Source organism: Nilaparvata lugens, chromosome 13 (genome assembly GCF_014356525.2).
Source record: "Nilaparvata lugens isolate BPH chromosome 13, ASM1435652v1, whole genome shotgun sequence".
In the NCBI taxonomy this organism is placed as follows: Eukaryota; Metazoa; Arthropoda; class Insecta; order Hemiptera; family Delphacidae; genus Nilaparvata; species Nilaparvata lugens.
This window is the reverse complement of record NC_052516.1, coordinates 11,343,435-11,352,763: the sequence shown is the minus strand read 5'-3', so window position 1 is coordinate 11,352,763 and position 9,329 is coordinate 11,343,435. Positions and strand designations below refer to the sequence as shown.

General features: G+C 37.0%; 1 long non-coding RNA gene across 2 annotated transcripts in view; it reads left to right on the top strand.

Annotated features, from left to right (window-relative positions):
• The first annotated feature begins 524 nt into the window (after window positions 1-524).
• LOC120354017 overlaps window positions 525-9,329 on the top strand; it is a 28,802-nt gene continuing 19,997 nt past the window's right edge. Inside the window, exons 1-3 of one of the 2 annotated variants that reach the window (XR_005572771.1) lie at window positions 526-736; window positions 2,419-2,541; window positions 3,986-4,092. This is a non-coding gene — a long non-coding RNA (uncharacterized LOC120354017). Of the gene's footprint in view, window positions 737-2,418; window positions 2,542-3,985; window positions 4,093-9,329 lie in introns of both variants that reach the window. The other variant, XR_005572772.1, reaches the window with a different exon arrangement.

The following is a 9,329-nucleotide window of genomic DNA, read 5'->3' as shown; positions in this document are numbered from 1 at the left end:
TGTGTGAATATAACCTAAAAGTTTCTGTTCAATTATATTTTATAGGGGAAAAAAAGGTTTGGGATGTTGAGTTTTGGCTTAGTAACATTTTGATTATTTTGGGTAATAATCAATAAAAAGTTGAAAAAAACGCTCGTTTGAGATATCTCGCTTATGAGGTACCTATAGTGAGGTCCACGTTAAAATGGCAGAATTTTGATTATAGTTGATGCCATCCGCGTTTAATATTTAACAAAACAGATAGCACTATTCTTTTCTAGCTCTTCAACGTTGCAAAATCCGTTTTAACAATGTAGAAATCAAGGCAGACAAACGGCAATGCTCTCATCCTTTTACCGTTTTAACGTAGACCTCATAATTTTGTCCTCCATGATACCACATGCGCAATCAATTTCAATTTCCTCGAGAGAGACGGTCGTTTTAAAGGTCTCGACTAGTGCTGCTACCAAGTGGTCAACATAGAAAACACACGCTCTGCTGACTGAATCTTCAAAGAAGCACACTTACAGTTGATTTTTCTTCATTGTTTAATGGATGACAGATTTTGACAGTTGAACTTGAAGACGGTTCGGTTGTGTGGTTTGGATTTTATTTATTTATTCATAATATTAGATCGGAAACAACCGGTAATGACCCAAATTTTCCTTTATTATTAACTCTTTCTCGTGTGAATCAAAGTACTCAATTTGTAGATTAACAAAATATCATCATTCTGGCAGTCAATCATTGAAGCACCGTAAGTCAAAAAACCTAAATCAATGTAGATTGGAAATTTTGCCAATTCTAATACAATTAGATGGTATTGTAAGTGCTACAACAAATTCGAATGTATTTGATGTTATTTATTGAAGTAATTTGATTTCCATTATTTAGATTTAGGATCAAGACCAATACTAGTTGAATTAATTGCAGTTGTTCAATAATATTCACGAACATTCAAAGTCAGTTCTAGGTTTTATGTTTGAATATTAACGATAACAAACGTCTGCATATCGTTCGTATTTTATTATTAAATCCCTATTTTCTGCAAAGATAGTAGTCGTTCCATAAGTTATCCCATGAAGCCAATTTAGCTAATAGTCTCTGCAGACTATTCATCCTTTATGCGGCATTAATTTCCTAGCCTATCATATAGAACAATGTACTGGTCAGGTTATCATTATCTGCAGACTGTCTGTCTTACATATTTTACTCCAAAAATTTAGCCCTGTGATTAGTCTTGTAATTTTTTTTGTTGACGTAATAACGTCTTATAAATTGGTTTACCGGGAGTCACTTCAAGAAACTGCGTTACGTTCCCACGTTATGCGCTCACAATGAGAGCGAGTGAGAGCGTTCGTTTCGGTTCACGGTCGTCTGGAAAGAGCACGAATAGGAGCAGTGGCGAGCAATGCTGCGGCAGCAGCCGAAGGCATTCACCTGGAGAGAGAGTGAAACGGAGCAGTCAACCTGCGCAGGCGCCGCAAGCAATCTCCTGCGACTGCGCCACTAATTCAAAATGTCAAGTCAATGGTTGTCTCTCTCGCTCTTAGGTGGGCGCGGGCTAACCGCTAACCATGCCCGAGTGGAAGTGACGCGTGCCTCTCACTCACTCTCATTGTGAGTTATTATTTCATCCTTCTTCTACTATACGAATGAATAATTATTCACATTAAAATTATTTTACCAATCAAAGTCGTTGTCACGTAAAACTTTCGCCCGTATACCGACTTTACAGGCAACCATGCAATTTTTTTAGTTTTAGTATGGAGCTGAGCTGTTTTTAGTTACACAGGCTCTAGTGCAATTTGCAATCATTTTATAGATTACAGTGATGATTGTTCTTAGCAAAGTAATATTCTTTGAGAAATGTTAAAGATGTGAGTAGGCTAAATATGTTAATTAAAGACCCGGCCTCACAAAGAGTTGTCTAAATTAAAGATATTATGATTTTGAGTTGATCAAATCAATTACTTGACACAATAAATTCACGTGCTTTGGTGGGTGTTGCAAGGTTGGGTTGTTTTCAATTTAATTCAATATTTCGGCTGACAAGTTTTATTATTTTGAAAGCTATTTCAACAGATTTATAGATTTTTCAGCAATAGTTTTAGGTCGAGTTTTTGAAATTTCTATCATTAGGTTTTTGAATGTACTACATGTGGAAAATGCCAAAATTGGGGTGAGTCTCAAACCCAAAACCGCTCTTCTCCTTTGTCTTTTTCATTCACCTTCAAATTTGACCAGTTTGTGTTGAAGCCAGTCGACTTGTTGAGGGTTGTCGGATGAAAGGATGAATTTAGTCGGTGCCCCGATATTTTATATTAATCATGATAGTAGGTTTTACAGAATGTTTTGAATATAATAGATGTTGTGGAACTCCTACATAATTGTAAAAAGAGTTCTATAAATTTCAATGCATTCAATTATTTGTTGTAGGTATGAATGAGATTGGAGGCGGTGGATGCCTGGATGCTGATGTAAGCTGGGCGGGCGGGCGGGCATCGTGACGTCACTCCACCCTTCTGTCATCGCCCGGAGCCTCCAAGTAGGGCATGACAGGTGAGTCTTGTCACATGCCTCTGTGGCCCGGTTGCACAAAGTCTGTTTAATAATAACAAGCATTTAAATGCCACAAAACCAATTGGAAAAGGCTTAAGAGAAGACTTGTCTGATTGGTTTAAGTGGCATTTAACCAACATTAAAATTTAACAGACTTTTGTGCAAGCGGGCTGAATCTTGTAATTTTATTCGATTAGATTTAAAATGTCCAATAAGCTCAGGATTTGCGGCTTTTAATCGATGTGTAGGCCTACTGTAGATGGTGCGCACTTGTATTCAATACGTTGTTCAGCCTGTGCTTATTTTCTAGAAGTTGTGTAATTCTTAAGCTGTGTTTACACCAAAGTTAATGACAAAATGTTAATTACTTAATCCTCATAGATTCCATTAGATTGAAACAGATATACGCGCCGCGAACATGAGCAATTCACTTTTAATCAGCTGATTATATCTGTATTTTACAGAAACGGAAAGATACAGATATAAAAAGCTTGGCATCAGCTGATTAAAAGTGAATTGCTCATGTTCGCCGCGCGTAAATCTGTACGCACCTTTACTTATCATACATATGATGAACATATGTGTTTGTTAAGTTCCGTTTAATCTAATAGCATCTATAAGGATTAAGTAATTACATTTCGTTGATAACTTGGTGTAAACACAGCTTCAGCCCAGTTGCGCAAAAGCCGATTAAATTTTAATCGTGATTAATTTCATGAAAACCATCAGAGAAGGCTTTTTGAAATAATTAACGATTAAAATTTAACCGGCTTCTGTGCAGCCCGGCGTTGGTGATTGAATACATGATTAAGATTGATCATTACATTAGTGTGATATTATATATCCATGCTTTCTGATGTATATTTACCATTATGATAGTGTTTATCCATTCATTAAATTTAATTACAAACATACGTAAGAAAAACAGGCACAGCCCTTACTATTTCTAACAAACATTTAAATGTTACAAAAACTAATTGGAAAAGGCTTCTGTGAAGAGATTTTTTTTCGAAAAATCTAGTCCACATTTTCAAGCTATGTCCAAATTTCTGTTTATGCCAAAGGTTTATGTAACTATCATTTTATGATTTTATGTCAATAACAACTTATTATTCACTAATAATAAACCGGGACGGTCCCGGCTGAAGTATGACAGTCGTAAGGCCCATTGACGGCTTAAATTATATATTCAGGCGGTGGGACCTTCCCGCAAGGGACTCCCCACCAACAAAAGCCATACGAATTTACTTTTTTCTATTATTCACTTATTAATAACAACATGTTCATTGTGGGGTAATATAGTAGAAAACCTCTGCTCTGTCGTGTACTTTAATTTTTTTCAGTTTCAAATACTGTACAAATATTCTGAGCTGATGAAGAATGCAGTGTTGTCTTGATTTGTGACTTGTTAATTCATTACTAATGTGTTGGCCTATGTTTTCAGGTTGAACGAGTAGTTGATGAGGTGGTCCAGCCTTCACCAGACCTCCCCCCCTCACCCCCTCACCATCTCACCACTGTGGGACGAAGCTCCAGACTAGTTCCCATCAGGTAGGCTACATCATAATCTAGTGCATTTTATTTATACAGAGTGACACAGAATAACGGGAACCTTTAAAAACGCTATAAAACATTAGTGGGAAGGGCAAAAATGATTTTATTCAAGCTAATGCAAAGTTCAAGACTTGCCATTTGAGAATTATTAATAACATCTATCACTTTTTGACAATTACTTATTTAAGATGGCTTCCTCCTGCACGAATACACTCTTGAAATCTGTGTTGAGATTGCTGCAACATTTGAGCTGGGATATTGTTAATTTCATTTTGAATTATTTATTTTTTTCATTGACAATCACAAATCATAATTATAATATAATATAATATAAATTTTAGAAGATGTTAAAAGGTTTGGTATTGAGTTAAAGGAATATTGGTGAGATTATCCCTGTACTCGTTACAGGAGTTTTATAATATTTTATGTGTATGACATTATTGTTTGTAACTAGTATTAGGCTATATTCCTTAGTATTCTGTGACACTATTCATATGTATTTTTGCATGTTTATGAATAAAGATTTTTTCAATTCAATTCAATAATGTGATTGGGAGAGACAACAGGCATAGCCCAAAACTGTCTTCTCCCAAATTTTGTCTGTTATGATTCAACCACAGTATTGGTCAAGTTGTGAAAACGTTTGATTTGAGAAAGCTTCACAAACAGAAAAGGCAGAGGGACAGATCATGGGACCAGGAAACGCAGATGTTGCAGCAATCAATGAGCAGTTTCAAATCAAACGTTTTCGCAACTTGACCAATAACTGTGGTTGAATCATAACAGACAATTCAAAATGAAATTAACAATATACCAGCTCAAATGTTGCAGGAATCTCAACACAGATTTCAAGAGTGTATTCGTTCAGGAGGTAGCCATCTTGAAGAAGTAATTGTCAAAAAGTGATTGATGCTATCAATATATAATGATATATATTATGGGTTGATGTCAAACGAGGCAAACGACAGAAGAGTCCTGCGACATTTGAGGCCAGCGACGGTAGAGGACTGCTGAAAAAGAGGCCTCAAATGTCGCCTGCGTTAGGCAACAGTTGAGGCGTCTTTAATTTGTGTACAAGCTCGACAGTTGAGACCTGCAACCGTAGAGGACTCCTGAAAAAGCGGCCTCAAATGTCGCCTGCGTTAGACGGCAGTTGAGGCCTCTTTAATTGTTGTACAGGCCCGACAGTCGGGGCCTACGACCGTAGAGGACTGGAAAACAGCCCTCTTCGGTCGCAGGCCTCGACTGTCGCACCCCCTATAAAACACTGTCAAGCCACTTCAATTCTACTATATATTTTTATTTATTCATTGAATATAAATTACAATAACGGAGTTTAAAAAAAAACTTGTCAGTCCAAAACTTGAATACTTATATAAAGATACGAAGATTGATTACAATGTGTAGTTGACTGTTATGTTGTTTTTGATTGAAGCGAATGTATCAAATCATAATGTGTATCCAGTTGAGATGATACTGTATCATATTTTGCTGATACCATATCATGTGTGGTTTTCATCTTGAATTAAATTGATGTTAATTACTTGACTGGATCATAACGTGGCTGATTTTTGTTTGCAGTGAGCAGAGTGAGAGGAGAGGAAAGAGCACAGCGAGCGAAGTGAGTCTGAGCGGTTGCATGGAGGAGGATTGTCATTTGGTTGGTTGCTAGAGTGAGAGATGAGATGGAGCGGACGCTGCATTATCAGGTCAGTGTCGACAATATTATTAGCAATTCTACTTTGGTGAGGTCCATATCATTTCAAAAATTAACTATAAACTGCATTCCAAACTGAATTGAAAACATTGAGGAATTTGTTTTCAAGTTTGAACCGTTCATTACTTATAACTCCCCCTTCCGAACTCGTCAATCGGCTCTGTCCCACTCTGCACTACTTGCAATAGTGTGGTACACGTTATAATGGCAGTATTTGATTCACATTGGTGTTGATATCCTTGTCTATCATTCGACAAAGCAGATAGCGAACTTATCTAATCATGGGTGTGTGTATCAAGTTGAGATGATACTGTATCATATTTTGCTGATACCATATCATGTTGTGGTTGTTCTTGTTCTTACGGCTGTGCAAAGGCTAAAAATAATCTTTCTACTGGTGATATTTTTCAAAGTTTTACGATTTGTATATCATCAAGCTATCAAATAAAAAAGTTTACTCGGGAGAACATTTTTTTACGATCATTACTTTTCGAGATATGATCGCCTGATTTTGAATTTTGGGACAGAACACTTCAATTAGGTAAGATATAAATCCATGAGATTAGAGGATGGATTCTTCATGGTATTGTTGATTTAGTAAAACAACAATTTTTGAAAATATGAATTTTTGAAAAAAGTTATTCAATTCACCAAAAATAACTCAACTAAAAGTTATTTTTAGTAAATTGAATAACCATCTTAAAACTTGATATTTTCAGTAAAGTTTTGTTTTACTAGATCAACAATACCATGATGATCTATCCTCTAAATCTCATGGATTTATCTCTTACCGAATTTGAAATGTTCTGTCCCAAAAATTTAAACTTTAGGCGCTCATATTCTCAAAAAGTAATGATCGGAAAAAAATATTTTCCTGGAAAACTTTTTTATTTTGATATAAAATCGAAAAACTTTGGAAAAATATCACGAGTAGAAAGTTTATTTTCAGCCTTTGCACAGCCTTAAGTGAGGTCCACGTTTATAATGACATTATTTGATTAACGTTGGTGTTGCTATCCTTGTCTATCATTCGTCAAAGCAGATGGCGCTATCTTTTACCAACTCCGCAACGTTGCCAGATCGTTTTTTACAAGATAGAAATATAATTTATTAGCAAATATTCGAACTCAATTATGAAATTCTTTTATTTGATCATGAATAATATATTTTCTCGACGAATAAAATATAATTTATTGTTTTTAACAACAATTAAATATTGATATTGTATCAGATATCAGTTATCCCTCTATAGAAGGCAATGTCATTATAACGTGACCTCGCTATAGGATCACCAGCATCCTGGTGTCTCGCTGGTGTACCAGCGTGCTTGCAATGGTTGCTCTCTGGCGACCCACTGTGTCCCAATGTAATACAAGCCTAAGACCCGGTTGCACAAAAGCCGGTTAAAATTTTAACCGTGATTAATTTCAACTAATCAGAGATGGCCTTCTACTAAAATACGGCTTCTCTGATTGGTTCTCGTGAAATTAATCTTGGTTAAAATTTAACTGGCTTTTGTGAAGCCTTCTAGAAAATACGGCTTCTTTATTGGTTCTCGTGAAATTAATCATGGTTAAAATTTAACGGCTTTTGTGCAACCGGCACTTGGACATGTATTACTTTAGGACACTAGTGGGTTACCAAGCGTCTGATCGTTGGTGTCCTGTCACCAGGTTCTAGATTCCGACTGGTGTCTCAGCCATGCTTTACTCTCGGACACCTGGTGTCCCAGCCATGCTTTACTCCGGACACCTGGTGTCCCAGCCATGCTTTACTCTCGGACACCTGGTGTCCCAGCCATGCTTTACTCTCGGACACCCTTCCTGGTGTCTCACTGCTGCCCTAAAGTAATCACTGCTGGACCTTAGACCTGCTATTTATACGAGTGGGCAGAGCCTATTGACGATTTCGAAGGGTTATAAGTAATGAACGGTTCAGCTTGAAAAAAAATCTCAATGTTTAATTCAGTTGGAAGTAGTTTCTATTGTTAATTTTTGAAAATTATATAACTTGAAGTGACACATAAAATGGACCTCACTAAAGAACAAGAACAACCACAACATGATACAGTATCAAACCAATATGATACAGTATCATCTCAAATTGATACACAACCCATAATTTGATACATTCGCTGTCTACTTTGTGGAATGATAGACAAGGATAGCAACACCAATCTTGATAAAATACTACCTCACTATTGCAAGTAGTGCAGGAGTGGGGCAGAGCCGATTGACGAGTTCGGAAGGGTTAAAAGTAATGAAAACGGTTCAACTTGAAAAAAAATTCGTCAATGTTTTTAATTCAGTTTGTAATGTAGTTTTTATTGTTAATTTTTTAAAAAATTACATCAGTTAAATGGCGGCCAATGAACAGCCAATACACTGATGTAGCGTCGTATTTTGAAGTTTTAAATCGCATTTTTGCACACTGCGATGGTAAGGCTTGGATATCTCTATGATTCTCTCCTTTAGTTCTTCCAAGGTGTGTGGGCGATCTTTGAAAACTTTATTATTGAGGTAACTCCAATAAAAAAATTGCATATGCTTAAATGTGGTGAGCGTGCCGGCCACCTCAAGTCCAGCCTAGTGAGAGCCTTAGTTTACCTCCGTAAACTAGTAGTTCTGTGAACAGTAGACCTCACGCAGTATTCTCATCCACTAGTACCTGATAGAAACTATAGACCTTATGGAAACACAGCAATAGACTGGCTTCTCGACATATTTGTGTAATCACTTGTCAGCTGATTTATGATGAATAATAATTCTATAGTCTCATTTTTACTGTAATATTGGCGTATGAAGGAGGCTCCTTTTTCCTTTTATATTATCCTTGAAATGCAAAATTTCCAAAAACCTTGTATATACGTCGACGCGCAATTAAAAAAGGAACATACCTGTCAAATTTCATGAAAATCTATTACCGCGTTTCGCCGTAAATGCGCAACATAAAAACATTTAAACATTCAAACATAACATTAAGAGAAATGCCAAACCGTCGACTTGAATCTTAGACCTCACTTCTCTCGGTCAACAAAGCCGTAGTGCGTTGGTGTGACGTCAGCACAGGTAGGGCTCCTAGACAAATAGAAACTCTAGCAGATATAGAATTTTTATTGGTGTAGCAGCCCTACCTGTGATGACGTCACACGAATGCAGTACGGCTTTGTTTACGGAGGTAGTAGATAGCCGCCATGGGAACATTGTCTCAACACATTTATTGGAATGCGCCCTGTGTGGGCTGTAGCTTCATCCTAATATATTTCTCCCAAGTCATGCTTCCTCAGCAAGTTCTTCCAATTTGGGGCGCAGAAACGTCTGAACAATTGCCACATACGCTGGGAGGTGACGTTAATAATAATAAAGTCGAGTGACCTGGATAGGCCTCAGGTCTAGTGTCAGAGTTTTCATGGTCGCAACTGATCACTTTCAGGGCCTATCACATTACTAACGACTGCTTTTAGGCAGCCGGGACCGAAGGCTTAAGTGTCCATACCGAAACGGGAGTGGCCGTGAGG